Below are 17721 nucleotides of genomic sequence, written 5' to 3' on the forward strand. Positions count from 1 at the left end.
TGTAAACGGATTAAGAAGAAGAAAAAGGATTCGTCATGCTGACCACAGACAAAACCAACTTCCGGGCTGCCGACAGTGGGGTTCGAACCCACTATTTCTCTAATGCAAGTTGACAGTGAAACGACCCAAATAGCGCAGGCACTCTCTTGGTATTGTTAAGATTCACCGAAATTACGTATGTACCTCATCCATCTCTCTTATCAGAAACAACAACTTTCGTATCTCAGAACATAAGACAAGGCCAGTTTAAGTGAGATACAAATCTATACGGGGAAACTTCATTCATGATCTTGTGTGATGGCGGTGTAATGGTGAGCATAGTTGCCTTCCATGCAGGTGATCCGGGTCCGATTCCCGGCCATCGCATTCGTTTTTTTTTTGTTTTTTTTGCTAGGGGCTTTACGTCGCACCGACACAGATAGGTCTTATGGCGACGATGGGATAGGAAAGGCCTAGGAGTGGGAAGGAAGCGGCCGTGGCCTTAATTAAGGTACAGCCCCAGCATTTGCCTGGTGTGAAAATGGGAAACCACGGAAAACCATCTTCAGGGCTGCCGATAGTGGGATTCGAACCTACTATCTCCCGGATGCAAGCTCACAGCCGCGCGCCTCTACGCGCACGGCCAACTCGCCCGGTGCATTCGTTTTTGAAGGCACAGCTTTGTGATAGAATATCTGAAGCATTCAATATCTCTTATAAGAAATGGTTTGTGAATTGTTGTCGTAGTGAGAATGAGAAATGTTGTTTTGGCCATCACTGTACTATACTATGATTTTCCGTCGACCTGCTTAGTGATTCATTTACCACTAAAACACGTAGCGACCTCTGTACAAGGCCCCTGGAGGAGTGGAAGGCTTCCACTATTAGAATTTCGACACGAATTGAGGTAGAGTTGTTGGGCTGAGTGACTGAGAGGAAAGAGCGAAGGCTTTCTGAGCAATCCAAAGACAGAGGAGAATGGTGAAACGTGACGTTAGTCCGACCTACTTATTCTCCACGCGGCCAGCATGTTTGTTAAAAGTTAAGTATCCATATACCAAGAGGTAAGTGGCTCGTTGGTCTAGGGGTATGATTCTCGCTTAGGGTGCGAGAGGTCCCGGGTTCAAATCCCGGACGAGCCCTGATCTTTTAATGTTACAACTTACAATAACGTTTTACATTTTCCACGATATGTTCAGTTCCCCTGAAAGCTGTAAGTGTGACGTGCTTACGCCGGAGTGTGTGGCTGAAAAGGTAAGAGCTCTGTTCAAAATTGCGAGTTTATGGGTTACATATACAGCCCACATACGTAAGTTGTAGTGGGTAGTGTGACTACCTGCTAGCCCCGGAGGCCCGGGGTCGATTGCAGGCTCTGCCACGAAATTTGAAAAGTTCCGAGGTGACATATTATTATTATTTCCTCCTTAATCCGTTTACTCTCCAGGGTTGGTTTTTCCCTCGGACCCAGCGAGAGATCCCAACTCAAGGGCAGTGTCCTGGAGCGTGAGACTGTGGGTGGGGATACAACTGGGGAGGAGGACCAGTGTCGTCTGTGCTGAACAGGGGCCATGTTGAGCGATGGGAAGATTGGAAGGGATAGACACGGAAGAGGGTGGAGTGGAAAACCACGGAAAACCATTTCGAGGATGGCGAGGTGGGAATCGAACCCGTTCTACTCAGTTGAGCTCCCGAGGCTGAATGGACCCCACTCGTACCACTTTTCAAATTTCGTGGCAGAGCCAGGAATCGAACCCGGGCCTCCGGGGGTGGCAGATAATCACACTAACCACTACACGACAGAGGTGGACAGTTTTCTTGTTGTTTAAAATAAAATCATTGATATTTTCTTCGCATATTTTCTTCAGAGATAAAAGTCTGCAACAACTTAAGAAAAATGTTACGTTTTGTCTTCCCTGCTCTTCCGCTTTTTTGACATAATACAGTAACATTGAGAGAGCGTCCTTAAAAGACATCACTGCTCTCATTTCATGACCGACGAAAACATGCAAATGTTAATTCCAGTTTCTTCTTCTTCTTCTTCTTTTATGACCACATAGGATCACTTTAGTCAGTCCGTCGTTCAGGTCTCTTTGAAGGGATTGTTCGGGCTTTGCGGTCCTCCCAGTACTTCTTCAGACGCTCCGATCTTCGTGCCCTTTCCTCAGTTGAAAATGTGCGTGTTGTTGGTTTGTTTTGTGTAAGGGTAAAGCGGAGGTTTGTATTCTTGAGTTTTGTATTCAATTTTATCTTATTTTTGGTGTCTTCTGTTGTAAGGCCTATTTCCTTCAGATCCTCTCTTACTTCTCTGATCCATTTACATCCTGTTGTGGTATTTTTTGAGACGAGATTGTGTTGTACTAGTTGTTTCAGAAGTCTTGAGTCCTGCATCCTCATGATATGTCCAAAGAATCCCAGTCTCCTCTTACGCATAGTATCTGTAATGGGTTCTAGCTCTTTGTACACGACTTTGTTAGGTATTAACCGCCACTGTCCATCTTTCTGATATTTTTTGTTGATACAGGTTCTTCCAATCCTCCTTTCAATTTTCTGAAGTCTGTCAGTCTTTGATTGTTTATTCAGGTAAAAGAGTGTTTCTGCTGCATATGTAGCTTCCGGTTTTATAACTGTGTTGTAGTGTTTTATTTTTGAATTTATTGATAGACATTTCTTTTTGTAGATATCCCATGTTAATTTTTGTGCTTTAGCTAATCTATTTGTTCTTACTTGGATTGAGATTTTTTCATTTAAGTTATGTGTTATTACTTCTCCAAGATATTTAAACTGAGTTACTATTTTGATTTTATTACCATTTATGGTGACTTCTTTTAGCTGTGTTGGTTTTTGGGGCATAATTTCTGTTTTTTCAAATGATATTTTGAGGCCAATTTTATTTGCAATGTTTTGAAGTTCTGATATCTGGGTTTTTGCTTCTGTTATGTCCACTGCTAGTAATGCTAAATCGTCAGCAAAACCCAGGCAATTTGTTTTGATTTTTCGGCCAATCTTTATTTTGGGGGGACATTTTCTAAACCATTCCCTCATTACCATTTCTAGAGCACAGTTAAATAATAGTGGTGAGAGCCCATCTCCCTGCCGCAGTCCAGTTTTAATTTCAAATGTCTCTGATGTTTCACCCCTAAACTTCACTTTTGACTTGGTATTGGTGAGAGTCAATTTTATCATGTTTATTAATTTGGGGTGTAGTCCAAGGTGTCTTAAAATTTTAAACAGAGATTCTCTATGGATGCAATCATAAGCTTTCTTGAAATCTACAAATGTTATCACCATATCTCTGTTTCTTCTCCTGTTATAGTCCATTATCAACTTAAGACTCATGATCTGATCAGGACAGCTCCTCCAGGGTCTGAAACCTCCTTGATATTCTCCTAGTTCTTTCTCAAGTTGTAAACTTATCCTATTAAGGATGATTATTGAAAATATTTTGTATGTTATGTCTAGGAGAGAGATTCCCCTGTAGTTATTAGGGTCGGTTTTGTCCCCTTTTTTGTGCAGAGGATGAATGAGGGCTGTTGTCCAGTGTTCTGGTAGTTCTTCTTTAATCCAGATAGAGACAAGTTGTTGATGGAGGGCAACTTTTGCTGAGGTTCCTGCATATTTCCAGATTTCCGCAAAGGTCTGATCTTCTCCTGGCGCTTTGTAGTTTTTTAATTTATTCAGAGCTTGGTAGACTTCCTTTATTGTGGGGGGATTGATGTTTTCTGGTGATGTTTTTATCGGGGTGTTGGTGTCCAAATGAAGGAGTTCTGTAGGTTCCTCACAATTTAAAAGCTTGTTGAAATGTTTAGCCAGAATTTCTGCATTGTCTTTATTGTTATGGGCCAGCTTACCATCTTCATCCTTCATCAGTAGGGTCGGGGGTTCATATTTTTGGAGCTGCTTTCTGAAGGTTTTGTAGTAGTCCCTTGATTTAGTTTTACTGAACTGTTCTTCAATTAACTGCAGGGTGTCCTTATGATGTTGTCTTTTTATTCTTCTTAAGACTTGGGTAGTTTCTTTTCTCTGTTTTACTAGCTTTTGATAGGATATTTCTGTCTTTTGGGACTGATGTAATAGCCATGCCTGATGTCTTTTCTCCACTGTTTCATCACATTCACTGTTCCACCATTGGTGTTTTTTACGTGGTTTAATTGGAGCTAGGTCTTCTGCAATTTGTTTAAGGTTGTGTACTAAGTCTTCAAGTTTGTCTGTGATTTTTATTTTTTCAGTTGCTTTCTGGTAATTTTTGTTGTTGATTAGCTGGGTAGGATCTATTTTTCTTTTAGTTTTAAGGGCTTGCTTTTGTTGTCTCCTCTGGGGAGTGAGTTTAATTTTAATTTTAACTACGTAGTGATCTGAACCTGTGTCTATTCCTCGGAGGACTTTGACGTTATAGATCTCTTTGTGGTGGTATTTGTCCATGCAGACGTGGTCCAGTTGCCATTCTCCTTTAGTGTAGTCAGGGTGTTTCCATGTTTTGAGTTTTTGAGGTTTCCTCTTAAAACATGTAGATTTTGAGATTAAATTATGGTTTCTACACAGGTCAACTAGTCTCTCTCCATTTTTATTTGTTTTCTTGTGTGCTGGCCATTTTCCGATGATGTCACGGTATTTTCTTTCTCTGCCTAGTTGAGCGTTGAAGTCACCTATTAATAATTTTATATGGTGTTTGGGGATGTTATCTATGGTCTGGTCCAATAGGTCCCAAAATTCTCCTGTTTCCTCCTGGTCTTTTGAGGAGTTGTTTTTATCATTAGTGGGAGCATGGGCATTTATTATAGTATAGATTTTATTAGATGCCTTTAAGGTGAGCGTTGAGAGTCGTGGAGACTGTGATCTGAATTCTTGAACTGAGTTTATTATTTTAAGGCTGACCAAAAATCCTGTTCCAAATTGTGGGACATTCTTCATCACTCTCTTCCCGGGTATACCTTTATAAAGTCTGTACCCTTGAGATTCCAAGGCATCCTGGTCAGTGTTTCTAATTTCCTGTAATCCCATGATAAGAATTTTGTGTTGGTCCATTATGTCGGTGATCACTTTTAGTTTACCGGTTTGCATGAGTGAGTTTATGTTGTGTGTAGAGAAGTATGTTATCTGCTTTGGTTTGATTCTTGATTTTGTCTCATTCGTGTATGTAGTACTGGGGTATTTCCGTGCCTCCGACTTCACGGTATCTTTCAGGTGGCAGCCCACCGTATCCGAATGCTGCCTTCTCTGAACTCTTGGTTCAGCCGGTGGAGTATTCCTTAAAAGACCTTCCATGGTTGACTGTCAAGGTGTCACCTGTGTGGGACTAGGTCCCGAATTACAACTCTGGATGTGATCCAGTGAGGTTATAATGAGGCCGCTCCTCTGGAGTACAGACGCCTTGTGCAGCCGCCCCTAACCTGGAGAACAGACGCTGCATAATGGATTCCAGTGGCATTTCCTCCACTGTGGGGACCATCACCCCACCCAAAGGGGCTCATTCGCCCGAAGCCGTTGGCCCCCTTAGGGAGTCAGGTTATTTCCCGCCGCCCAACACTCGGCGTTGGCAATTTTACAGCTGGGTGCCAGACCAGCAAACCCTCCTCCTTTCTCATTCCGGACTTGGGACCGGACAATGGCGGAGTTTAATTCCAGTTTATTGTAAAAAAAAAAAAAAAAAAACTAGCAGAGCGTGGTTTCGATCCACGGACCTCTGGGTTATGGGCCCAGCACGCTTCCACTGCGCCACTCTGCTGCTCTTGTACCAAGCTATACTTCTCAGGTGATCCACTTGATACGTCGTTAATCTTGATTACAACGGGCGAGAAAGAGTCATGAACGTGTCTCCGACCTTCTCAGCGTAAGGTCACCGCGATAGGGAACACAGCTGTTACCTGATACTGTCCTATAAAAGTAGCGGTGGCTTGGTGGATCCCAAGCATTGGCAAAGAAATCATCTCTTCCCTACGAGGTTAAAGTTCCGAAATTCATTCGCTCGAATTACGCTGAGGAGCTATTGTATAGCTTTACGCACCTCTTTTGTCACAAACAACACTTCTCAGTACAACATTAATCTCTGATCATAAATCAAGATTAGTGAAATTAAAACACAAAGCTACATGTAAAAAACTTGAAGATGTTCAGTTGTCTGCTCATGAACGGCGTGTGCGATGGTGGTGTAATGGTGAGCATAGTTGCCTTCCAAGCAGTTGATCCGGGTTCGATTCCCGGCCATCGCATATATTTTTGAAGGTTCAGCTTTATAATCCTTTCCAACAGAACTTTTGAAATACCGAACGTGTATAATATCTGTTGTTTAATGAGTTGATTGAAAAATAATATATGCAATAAAAAAGCGCAAAGGCTATATTATAGAGTGAATACTGGGGGTTTTGCGATGGTTATTTCCATAAATGTGTTACATAATTTTTTGTACGAAAACGACCTAATCTAACTGATGCAGATGAAAATGACAGTCTTCCACATTTTGTTTGGGGCACCGCCTTCTGGAAAGTAGTCTATATAAGGTAAACGCATATTCTCAGAAGGCGGTGATCTCTTGCTGTCGAGGTTACAAGGAATGCATTGTTAATCACAAAAGCACATTTTTTGGTGGCGGTTTTACTGACGGAAACACCGTCCTCCGTAGCTCAGTTGGCCCATACCGAGGATCATTCTCGGTACTTTCTTGCTTGTAAATTCAAACAATAATAATGGCGTGTGGCCTCCAGAGAGTTCTTTAGAGTTGACCCGTAGATGGTGACCTGCGTGTACAGACACGCAGCCTCTGAGTCATCGAAATGAGCCAATTAAGGTTAAAACCTCTGTGGTGTAGTGGTTAGTGTGATTAGCTGCCACCCCCGGAGGCCAGGGTTCGATTCCCGGCTCTGCCACGAAATTTGAAAAGTGGTACGAGCGCTGGAGCGGGGTCCACTCAGCCTCGGGAGGTCAACTGAGTGGAGGTGGGTTCGATTCCAACCTCAGCCATCCTGGAAGTGGTTTTCCGTGGACTCTCACTTCTCCAGGCAAATGCCGGGATGGTACCTAACTTAAGGCTACGGCCGCTTCCTTCCCTCTTCCTTGTCTCTCCCTTCCAACCTACCCATCCCCCCACAAGGCCCCTGTTCAGCACAGCAGGTGAGGCAGCCTGGGCGAGGTACTGGTCATTCTCCCCAGTTGTATCCCCCGACCCAGTGTCTCAAACTCCAGGACACTGTCCTTGAGGGGATAGAGGTGGGATCCCTCGCTGAGTCCGAGGGAAAAAGCAACCCTGGAGGGTAAACAGACCAAAGGCCAGCACGCTAAATATTTAGCCATGGAGCCGGACAACAATAGTGAAAAACCAAGTTCGCTGCAGCTATTGTTGAATGGATATTTATGCCCGAGTGCACCAACCTCGGTAAAGAGAATACCGCGGTAAACTTCACAATTTTACCAGGGTAAAGTCGTATTTCTGTTGCACCAAGCTCGGTTTCGAGTTTACCGGCATTTTACCGCGGTATAATGTTTACCGCGCGTGAGCGAGCGGTTAACTAAGAAAACCGCGGTAAAGTTGTATTTGTGCTCTGTGGTTAAAGATTCCAAGATGGAGCTTAACAACTATAGGTTATATCTCCAGTATCTTAATCAGTTTGAAAGAAATGAAGGGAGAATTATAGAAGAGAGACGCGATTTATTTGAAGAATTAAGCGATGTTTCGTTCCAGAGAAGATTTAAATGGTGAACAATTGGAATGCCCGACTGGGAGAAACTGTCCTATGTCGCCTAGAAATCGTCTTTTAATAGCGCTGCGGTTCTATGCAACTGGAACATTTCAAGGAGTGATCGTTGACGTCTGTGATGTTGACAGAACAACTGTATGCCGCATAATACACAAGGTTTCTGATCTACTTGCGTCGTTATCGCCACAGTTCATTCAACTTTCACTTACGCAGCGAGAACAAAGAGAGGTTATGGAAGGGTTTCATACAATAGCTGGGTTCCTTGGTGTATTGCGTGCGCTGGACTGCACTCATGTGCGAATACAGTCTCCCGGAGGTGAAAATGGGGAGGTATTTAGAAATAGGAAAGGTTATTTCTCGCTAAACATGCAAACTGTGAGCGATTCGAACCTCACGATACGAGATATTGTAGCAAGATGGCGAGGGTCGACTCATGTTAACACAATATTTCACAATTCTCGGCTGAGAGCGCGTCTCGAGACGAGAGAAATAGCTAATGGCTATATTTTGGGTGATGGAGGTTACCCGTGTAAATCCTTCCTCCTTACACCTGTTCAGAATCCCCCCCAGCAGAACAACGATATAACAGAGCCCATATTGCCACAAGGAATGTTGTCGAGAGACAATATTGTGTGTGGAAAAGGAGGTCCCCTTCCATGTCTTTAGGACTTCGATGTAACATTCAAAACATGTCGAACATTACTTTCCATTTTAAGGAGTCGATAACTTGCTTGCGCTGTCACAAAATGTAAACACGAGGGACAAGTGACTGTCGAAACGATCACTGCCGGCTGGATAAACTAAAGACAAGTGACTATCGAAATGATCACTGCTTCCTGAATACTACTTCGAATTTCTTCCGAGGGGAATAATAGCGAGAAAATCAAGCGTCTAGAAACCGCGGTAACGAAACCGGGCGATAGTAATGGTGCACTGCTTTTACGACAATACCACGGTAAAAGTTTTACCACGGTTTCGTAAAGGCTGATAATTACCGAGCTTGGTGCACTCGGGCATTATTCTCTTTAAAAAACAGCGAGTACCATGAATCAATATCCTGTTTTTTTTTATTCCTGTAAACTTTGTATGTATGGTGTTAGTTCGCCAGTTCCTGGCGTATCTACCGGACGAAAACTTTATAGACCAATATTAATTCAGTTTTATGTTTATTGCATTCAGTCGTCACGACAGTGGTTTCAAAGAAAATAGTCGGTCAATTACAAATCCTGTCGAAACTAACCTAACCCTGTGACAATCAGTGGTTTTCGGTAGATTACAATGGTCTCCTCACAAGACAATACTGTCCAGGGGATGCTAGAGGCCTGCTCACCGTTTCGTGGCCCTCCCCTTTACTTGGCTCGATCCCAATGGTGTTACTAGCCGTACCTACCCAAACCAGCCCACTTGCCAGACGTAACGAAACCCAATGGTCTTGTTACTAGCCGGACCTACAGAAACCAGCCCACTAGGCGGACCTAGCCAATTCATACCAATGGTTTGGTAACGTATCTCATATTCTGTCATGTTCTTGTCACTAACCTTGCCATGGTTATGGTCTTCTTACGTCAAGCTCCCTTTCACAAACCAGTTATTAAAGTTTCACCCAATCTAGTCGTCCCTTTATTTGCTTGCTACGCTTGATCTATGTTCACAGCTTTAAAATTTCTCAGCTCCAAATTCGTTACGATCCTTACTTACCTATAACAGGGCGTTTATGTTAATACTTTCACAGTCTTTCCTCATTACGATAATATGCGGACTGTCCTATTTAAAAGTCTCAGGAGAAAAAATCTGAGGCTTAGGCATCAGTTTAAACAAATTACAAACCATCGATAACGAAATGAAAGAGATCAGTTATATTTGTTTATTGTCGCCCTGATACAGCCAAGTCTTGAATCAATGTGTGAAAATAGCAAAGTGCAGAAAACTATCTTCAGGGCTGCTGACAGTGGAAATGGAACTGCTATCTCCCAATTCCATCTCGATAGCTATGAGACGCACACTGCGTAGCGGTCTCGCTCTATAGATAAACCATGAAGGTCCAGAAGAAAAATACTTTCATTGGCATTCTTATTTATGTGTTCACCATCCTGGTAGGCTTAACATGAGTGACAGGGGTTTAACGTAATTTGGAAGGAACATTTTGCGTATGATATATCACTCGGTGGGCATTCATGAATTAACACCCCCATGGCTTACCACCCAATGACATCCGACCTCAGTCCCATGGAGCACATCTGGGATGGTCTCGAGAGGGATGTGCGCGCCTCGGTGTGAAGTGGTTATGGATCAGCATGGCTTCCCAACGTTTTCAGTGTCCACTTGCTATTCCGTATCGTCACAATCATCAGGGCGAAAGTTCCTCTGCATGCTACAAGCCAGGTATCACCGATTCGCAAGCTGCTTTACGTCGCACCGATGGGATAGGAAAGGGCTAGGAGTGGGAAGAAAGCTTCAGTGGCCTTAATTAAGGGTGTGAAAATGGAAAACCACGGAAAAACATCTTCAGCGCTGCCGACAGTTGGGTTCGAACCCACTATCTTCCTAACACTGGATACTGGACGCTCTTCAGCGACTGCAGCTATCGAGCTCGATATTGCTGACACAATTATTCGTCAGTATACTGTACGTATTAATCGAAGAAGATAAGTCTCCTTTAGTCATACCACCTCAATTGATAATCTGTTATGAGACTGTTCGAAATGTCGATTCATGCTACACCACCTCCATAACATATATATACTCAGTTAAAGGCTACAATCTCAGGAACTTAATTCTTATGAAGCGGAGTACTTGCTCAAAAAAGTTCAGTATAATTAATTATATTAAAAGCTCACGTTAGAGGCTGCGTGGCCGAGACGGTAAAGACGTGTTTGGATCGTCCACCCTGAAGGACGTGAGCTCGATTTCCCGTCTGGTAGTCGAAAAGATTAAGAAACGAGATTACCACTTCCGGAGGTGCACATGGCTCCGAGGTTTACTCAGCCTACACCAAAAATGAGTACCAGGTTAACTCCTGGGGGCAAAGACGGTCGTGCGTAGAGCTAACCACTCTACCACACCAAGTGCCAACGTTATGGATAGTGGAAGCCTTTACCTTCCACCCTTCCAATGGCCTTCATCATGGTTTGTATGGAAATGACTTTGCTTTTTGCTTTTTAAATACTAGTACTCTTGTTTATTACGTTCGTTTATTCATACCCCTGCTTTGTAATTCAGTGACCATGGAATGGCTCTTGATGTTGTAAATTAATTTATTTCTTTAATGCATAATTTGTTGTTATTATTACATATCCCTTAAAATAGAGCCTCCATGGCTCAGACGGTAGCGCGTCGGCCTCTCACCGCTGGATACCGTGGTTCAAATCCCGGTGACACCATGTGAGATTTGTGCTGGACAAAGCGGAGGCGGGACAGGTTTCTCCGGGTACTCCGGTTTTCCCTGTCATCTTTCATTCCAGCAACACTCTCCATTATCATTTCATAGCATGTATCACTCATTAATAAATCACCTTGGGAGTGGCGACCCCATTGTAATAACAGCCTATATATGTTTCATTCATTACATCCCCGACCCGGTCAATGACTGGAAAACAGGTTGTAGGTTTTCATTTTCATCCCTTAAAATGTAAATAAACTTTCTTTCTTAATCTGTTTACCCTCCAGGGTTGGGTTTTCCCTCGGACTCAGCGAGGGATCCCACCTCTACCACCTCAAGGGCAGTGTGCTGGAGCTTCAGACTCTTGGTCGGGGATACAACTGGGGAGGATGACCAGTGCCTCGCCCAGGCGGCCTCGCCTGCTATGCTGAACAGGGGCCTTGCGGGGGGATGGGAAGACTGGAAGGGATAGACAAGGAAGAGGGAAGGAAGCGGCCGTGGCCTTAAGTTAGGTACCATCCCGGCATTTGCCTGGAGAAGTGAGAGTCCACGGAAAACCACTTCCAGGATGGCTGAGGTTGGAATCGAACCCATCTCTACTCAGTTGACCTACCGAGGCTGAGTGGACCCCGTTCCAGCCCTTGTGCCACTTTTCAAATTTTGTGGCAGAGCCGGGAATCGAAACCGGGCCTCCAGGGGGTGGCAGCTAATCACACTAACCACTACACCACAGAGACGGACTGTAAATAAACTAATATTTAATATAGAAAATTATGCTTATCACTTTGGATTCGTTTATTTCATTGCATATTGTTACTGCTATGACAACATGACTTATTTATGATATAAATATAAAATTAAAGTATTTCTTCCTAAATATATTTGTTATACCTGCACCAATCAGACAACAGATTACGGAAGTATCTTTTTAGTAAGGTACATAATGTGCTTATATACATGTATAATTGAAGAACTGAATATCCATACACAGGTAAGTGGATTGCCTTATGGTAGAAGTCCAAACTGTGTAATTTGGGAGAGAGCAAGCCCATGTGGTAAGCCTATTACGCGTCATCATTTGTTAATCGGAAGATGTACAGTGAAGAAGTCAAATGTATAAGTGAACAGTCATTGAGTGAACGAGATGGGGAGGCCACAGTCGGTCATTAAGTCAACGGGAGTCTACGGGAAGGAGAGGACTCAGTGAGTCATTAGTCATTGGTCATTGAGAGAGTGAGGCTACAGTTGGTCGGTCACTTAGTTGAAGATACTGACGGGAAGGCTTACCACGAAGTCATAGAAGGACAGACTTTCCATGAAGTCATCACATGGATACTTAGTCGTCAGTGAAACAAAAAGGATACATCACCAAATTAGGCTTGATACATCTACAGCAAATGCCAATTCAAAAGAATACGTCGTAATTACACTCAAAGTGTTGAAGGTACAGTCAAGTGAACCAGTGAGGGATAAATTTCGTGTATAATTGTTTAATGTCCGGTCAAGAATAATTCAAATTCATGCCTAATTCCTTCAGTTGCAATGTCATAATTTTATATTCTCATCTGTTTTAATCGCAGCAGTACTCACTATTTTTATTGAAATTATTTCAAGAATATACTTTGTTCTATCAAATTAATTCGTTTTATCTAAACAGTAAAATTTCTTAACCTCAAATTTAATGGGGAAACCGAACGCCAATTTCCTTTTCCCAGAAATTATATGGTATGTTGTCACATGTAAGCTTATTACCCCACACCCTAGAGGTATTCAAGAATCTCATTCATTCTCTTTTTGCTGCACTGAGTTGTAGCTGGCGCGCTTCAAATAACGTAAGCAGGTAAGAACTAAGTGTGTGTACAAGGTCCGACGATAGTGTATTTTATTTAATGAATATTAATTTTCATAATTTTCAATTTAAATGCAGTTTTATATAATTTAATTTAGTAAAGGAGTTAGGAACAACTATACTGTGGCAACTACAGAATGTAGAGTAGGAAACTGAGGGAAGGAATGGATGTGATACATGTCAGCCAGGAACTGAATTGTACCTAATGTAACCTAGATAATATAACTCCGCTGAAGTCTAGAGCCATTAGGTACGTAGGCTTAAGGTATAGTATGGAACTACCTTGTCGCAGTACTCAATATTGATGTTTCGGTTTTTTCTTTCAAAATGCCATCTATCAACGCAACTCCAACATTCAGTTTAAATTATTCTTTCTTTGTTCAATTTCTAATCATCTGTTTTATATTAATATGCATCGAATGTACCATTTATTAACACAATTCTCAATAGTTATCTCAGGTTACTTCTTCTAATTTTGTATAGGCCCTACTGCATGTATCACAATAAACAATACCCTCTCCCTAATCTATGGTTTTCGAGATTAAAGGAGACGGATATCTTTGACTTTGACTTGACTTTGACTGACTCGCTGGCCGAAATTAAAGGTTGACCACTCCCAGATGAGGTAGAAACTTGTAGTTTGGCAAAGTGTTAACTATTAGCCTGTAATCTACGGAAAAGTTCCAAAAATTCAAAATTTTAATCTTCCTTTCCTAAATGGCGGACGCTATGTTGCAGTTATAGCTCTAGACAACCGCCGGAGAAATTAGTTTTTTTTGGCTGTTTTTCTTTACGTCGCACCGACACAGATATTCTTATGACGACGATGGGATAGGAAAGGCCTAGGAAGTGGCCGTGGCCTTAATTAAGGTACAGCCCCGGCATTTGCCTGGTGTGAAAATGGGAAACCACGGAAAGCCATCTTCAGGGCTGCCGACAGTGGGGCTCGAACCCGCTATCTCCCGATTACTGGATACTGGCCGCACTTAAGCGACTGCAGCTATCGAGCTCGGTCGGAGAAATTCTTAAAAAGAAGTTCCAGTGTTTTACCTTTTACCTCCAAAAATTATCGAAATGTGGAGGCAATTTTCATGACGGGGCAGATCATCGTTTCGAGGTATTTTGTGGCCGAACGGTAAGTCGTATCGCCAAATGGACACTACATTCGGAACCCATCATGAAGAGATCTACAACTTTGGTCCCGTGACTGTTAGTCGTATGTTGATTCCTTATGCCTTAGATAGAGCTGCATTTTCTGATTTTACGTCAATTTTGTACATTTTCCATAATTAATTTTACTGTTCTGCACACTTATAAGACTGATAGAATCATGAAATTCGTAAGGCTCATTGGAACGTCCGTGGGTGATGCGTGAGCGAAATGTATGATTCTAGCTGCCGTGAAAGAATGGAAAAACGAAAGGAATATGTAGACACTGTACTCAAATATCAGCCTAATATAAGATTCTAAACCAATGTACGGTGTCCCCGATGCAGATACGACAAAACGTCAAAGAACCAAAATGTAGATCGCCTGCCATTAGGCCTGTCCATTAGGCGAGGAAAATAATTTCTCATCTTATGAAGAACGTACGTAATTAGCATCAGGTCAAAACGTTTACGTCTACCTTTGCTATAAATCGGGAATATCATCATCATCATCATCATCATCTGTTTACCCTCCAGGTTCGGCTTTTCCCTCGGACTCAGCGAGGGATCCCACCTTTACCGCCTCAAGGGCAGTGTCCTGGAGCTTCAGACTCTTGGTCGGGGGATGTCCAGTACCTCGCCCAGGCTGCCTCACCTGCGATGGTGAACAGGGGCCTTATAGGGGGATGGGAAGATTGGAAGGGATAGGCAAGGATGAGGGAAGGAAGCGGCCATGGCCTTATGTTAGGTACCATCCCGGCATTCGCCTGGAGGTGAAGTGGGAAACCACGAAAAACCACTTCGAGGATGGCTGAGGTGGGAATCGAACCCACCTCTACTCAGTTGACCTCCCGAGGCTGAGTGGACCCCGTTCCAGCCCTCGTACCACTTTTCAAATTTTCGTGGCAGAGCCGGGAATCGAACCCGGACCTCCGGGAGTGGCAGCTAATCACGCTAACCACTACACCACAGAGGCGGACAATCGGGAATATACGAGAAAATATTATAGGACCAAACATTTAGGCGAATAAATGGGCCGTCTGGTAGCGCAATCCGTTTCTCGGTACGACGTACCATTTCGTCACAGTAATTTTCCAAATGACCACTTGTAACGTTGAGGAACTGGGGGTTTGGGAGCAGAGCCCCCAGAGAGCAAAAGCGAGTTTATCTGACTGATTGACTGACTGACTGATTCATCATCGCCGAGCCAAAACTATTGGACACAAAGAAATGAAATTTTGGGGATACATTTATATTAGAGTGTAGATGCTCACTAAGGGAGAATTTTTGGATATTCCATGGCTAAGGGGATGAAAAAGGGGGTGAATTGTTTTAATGAGTATATCCATATCTCAAAAACTTAAAAGTTTACAGACGTAAAAATTGGTATCTGTTATCCCCTTTAAAGAGACATTTTTTGTTTCCGGAAAATCCCCATAAAGGGGGAGGTGAAAAAAGGCGAAAATGGGGTTGAATTCCTTTTACGATGCTACTTATATCTCAAGAACTGAAGATGTTGCAGACATGAAAATTGGTATTTGGATTCTCTATTAAAAATAAAGAAACACGAATTTTATTTGGAAAATCCAATTATTGGAAGGGGAATGCGGTGTGAACAGGAGTGACAAAGGGGGTGAATTTTTAAAATGATTTCATCTACAGTATTTAGAATCTCCTGTAGAATTAAAAAATACAGACAATTTGTTTTCGGAAATTTCACTTAAGGGGAAGTAAAAATGTGGGTGAATTTTTAAAATGGGCATATCTATAGTACATCTCAAAAACTTAACATGTTACAGACGTGAAATTTGGTATTTGGAAAGTCCTTTGAAAATACGGGAAGATGCATTGTTTGTTTTCGGAAAAGACACTTAACGGGGTAAAAAAGACGTGAAGAAATGAGTTGAATTATTTTTGATGAGGTTACTTATATCTCAAAAACTGTCACAGATGTGAAAATTAGTATTTGGAACCTCCTTTAAGAATACAGAAAATATATTATTTTGTTTTCTCAAAATCCAGTTAGGAGGGGGTGGATAACGCGCAGATAAAGAAGTTAAATTATTTTTACGGGGATACTTATATATCAAAAGCTGAAGATGTTACAGACGTGGAAGTAGGTATTTGGAATCTCCTTGAAAAATAAAGAAACATTTTTTCATTGATGCTTTCACGGCCCGTACTTATAGACGTGATACTGTATAGGCTATTGGACTTATGCCGTGTCAAGGAAATAAGGTGACATACTTTACGTTTCGCAGAGAACTGTGCTCTGCGTCACCAGAAGAAAATATCGACTGTGCACGAGAAAGGCTTCTTAAACAATAAACATTTGAAATTTAGACGTTATAATAGAAGTAGAAATGGTACGTTCATTCGCCACCAGATGGCTCACCGGACGCGGCACCGCGCTAGCGTTCGAAGCGGAAGCTGACCGAACCATCAGAATCAGGGTCACATAACATGTGTACGTAACATGGCATTGACACAAGCCTGGAATGAAACGTCTGGCGATGAGGAACGTACGAATTTGGAAAACACCGACACGAAATAACTACTACACTGTAGATAATAATTATTATTTCGATATTTTGATATACACATTACTACAACCACATTCCTGAAAAGTGGGGTGTCTTAAACGATCCAATTTATTTAATAAGTCTTTGCAGTGTGATAATCGAAAGTTCCAGAAATTACTTAGTGCCTTTCCTTTCTTTTGCGCGAACGTTTCCTTCTCTCTTCAATAACCAGTAAAGGAGAGAGATTATTGGAAATATTTTCAGCTTGCAGGCTGGTTATATCTTCAAACTTATCCGGAACTACATAGGAACACTAATGTGCCAAGCTACGTGAACGGAAATTAGGTCAGCTTTCACGCTCACTGCGGAATTGAGAATAATAATGTTATTAGTTCTACTAACTACTTCTAACTACTTTTCATATACGCCAAGGTGCCAGAATTTCGTCCTGCAAGAGTTATTTTATGTACCAGTAGATCTAGACATGAAACTGGCTTATTTGAGCACCTTCAAATACCGCCGAACTCGAACCCACCAACCTGAGCACCACCGTCTGAGCTAGTCATACATTCTCTCCTTCACTCGTTTAAATTAATTTTAAACATTATCTGCCTTTATTCTGATGTACAAAGCAAAGCAAAGTCACCTCCGTACAGGCCATAAAGGCCCTTGGAGGAGTGGAAGGTAACGGTTTCTACCATTGTTAACCTCGGCACGTGATGGGGTAGTGGGGTTAGCTCTACGCCCGGCCGCCTTTGCTCCCAGGAATTAACCTGGTACTCATTTTTGGTGTAGGCTGAGTGAACCTCAGGGCCATATGGGTCTCCGGAAGTGGAAATCTCGTTTCTTAAATTTTACGACTTCCTGACGGGGATTCGAACCCACCTGGCTCCATAGCTAAATGGTTAGCGTGCTGGCCTTTGGTCGCAGGGTCCCAGGTTTGATTCCGGGCAGGGTCGGGATTTCTCATTATAATTGGTTAATTTCGTTAAGTACCGTCTTCATCATCATTTTATTCTCATCACGATGCGCAGGTAGCCTACGGGAGTCAATTCAAAAGACCTACACCTAGCAAGCCGAACTTGTCCTCGGACACTCCCGGCACTAACAGCTATACGCCATTTCATTACTATAAGTGTATTCTTAAAGGGTGGGG

At 42.5% G+C, this 17721-nt stretch overlaps 2 non-coding genes across 2 annotated transcripts; both read left to right on the plus strand.

The window, feature by feature from the left end:
- The first annotated feature begins 1049 nt into the window (after positions 1–1049).
- Positions 1050–1121, plus strand: TRNAP-AGG (transfer RNA proline (anticodon AGG)). The gene has a single exon. It is a non-coding gene; the product is annotated as a tRNA-Pro (tRNA).
- Positions 1122–6113: 4992 nt separating this feature from the next.
- TRNAG-UCC (transfer RNA glycine (anticodon UCC)) lies at positions 6114–6185 on the plus strand. Its single transcript has one exon. It is a non-coding gene; the product is annotated as a tRNA-Gly (tRNA).
- The last annotated feature ends 11536 nt before the right edge of the window (positions 6186–17721 follow it).

Source organism: Anabrus simplex, chromosome 4 (genome assembly GCF_040414725.1).
Source record: "Anabrus simplex isolate iqAnaSimp1 chromosome 4, ASM4041472v1, whole genome shotgun sequence".
NCBI lineage: Eukaryota > Metazoa > Arthropoda > Insecta > Orthoptera > Tettigoniidae > Anabrus > Anabrus simplex.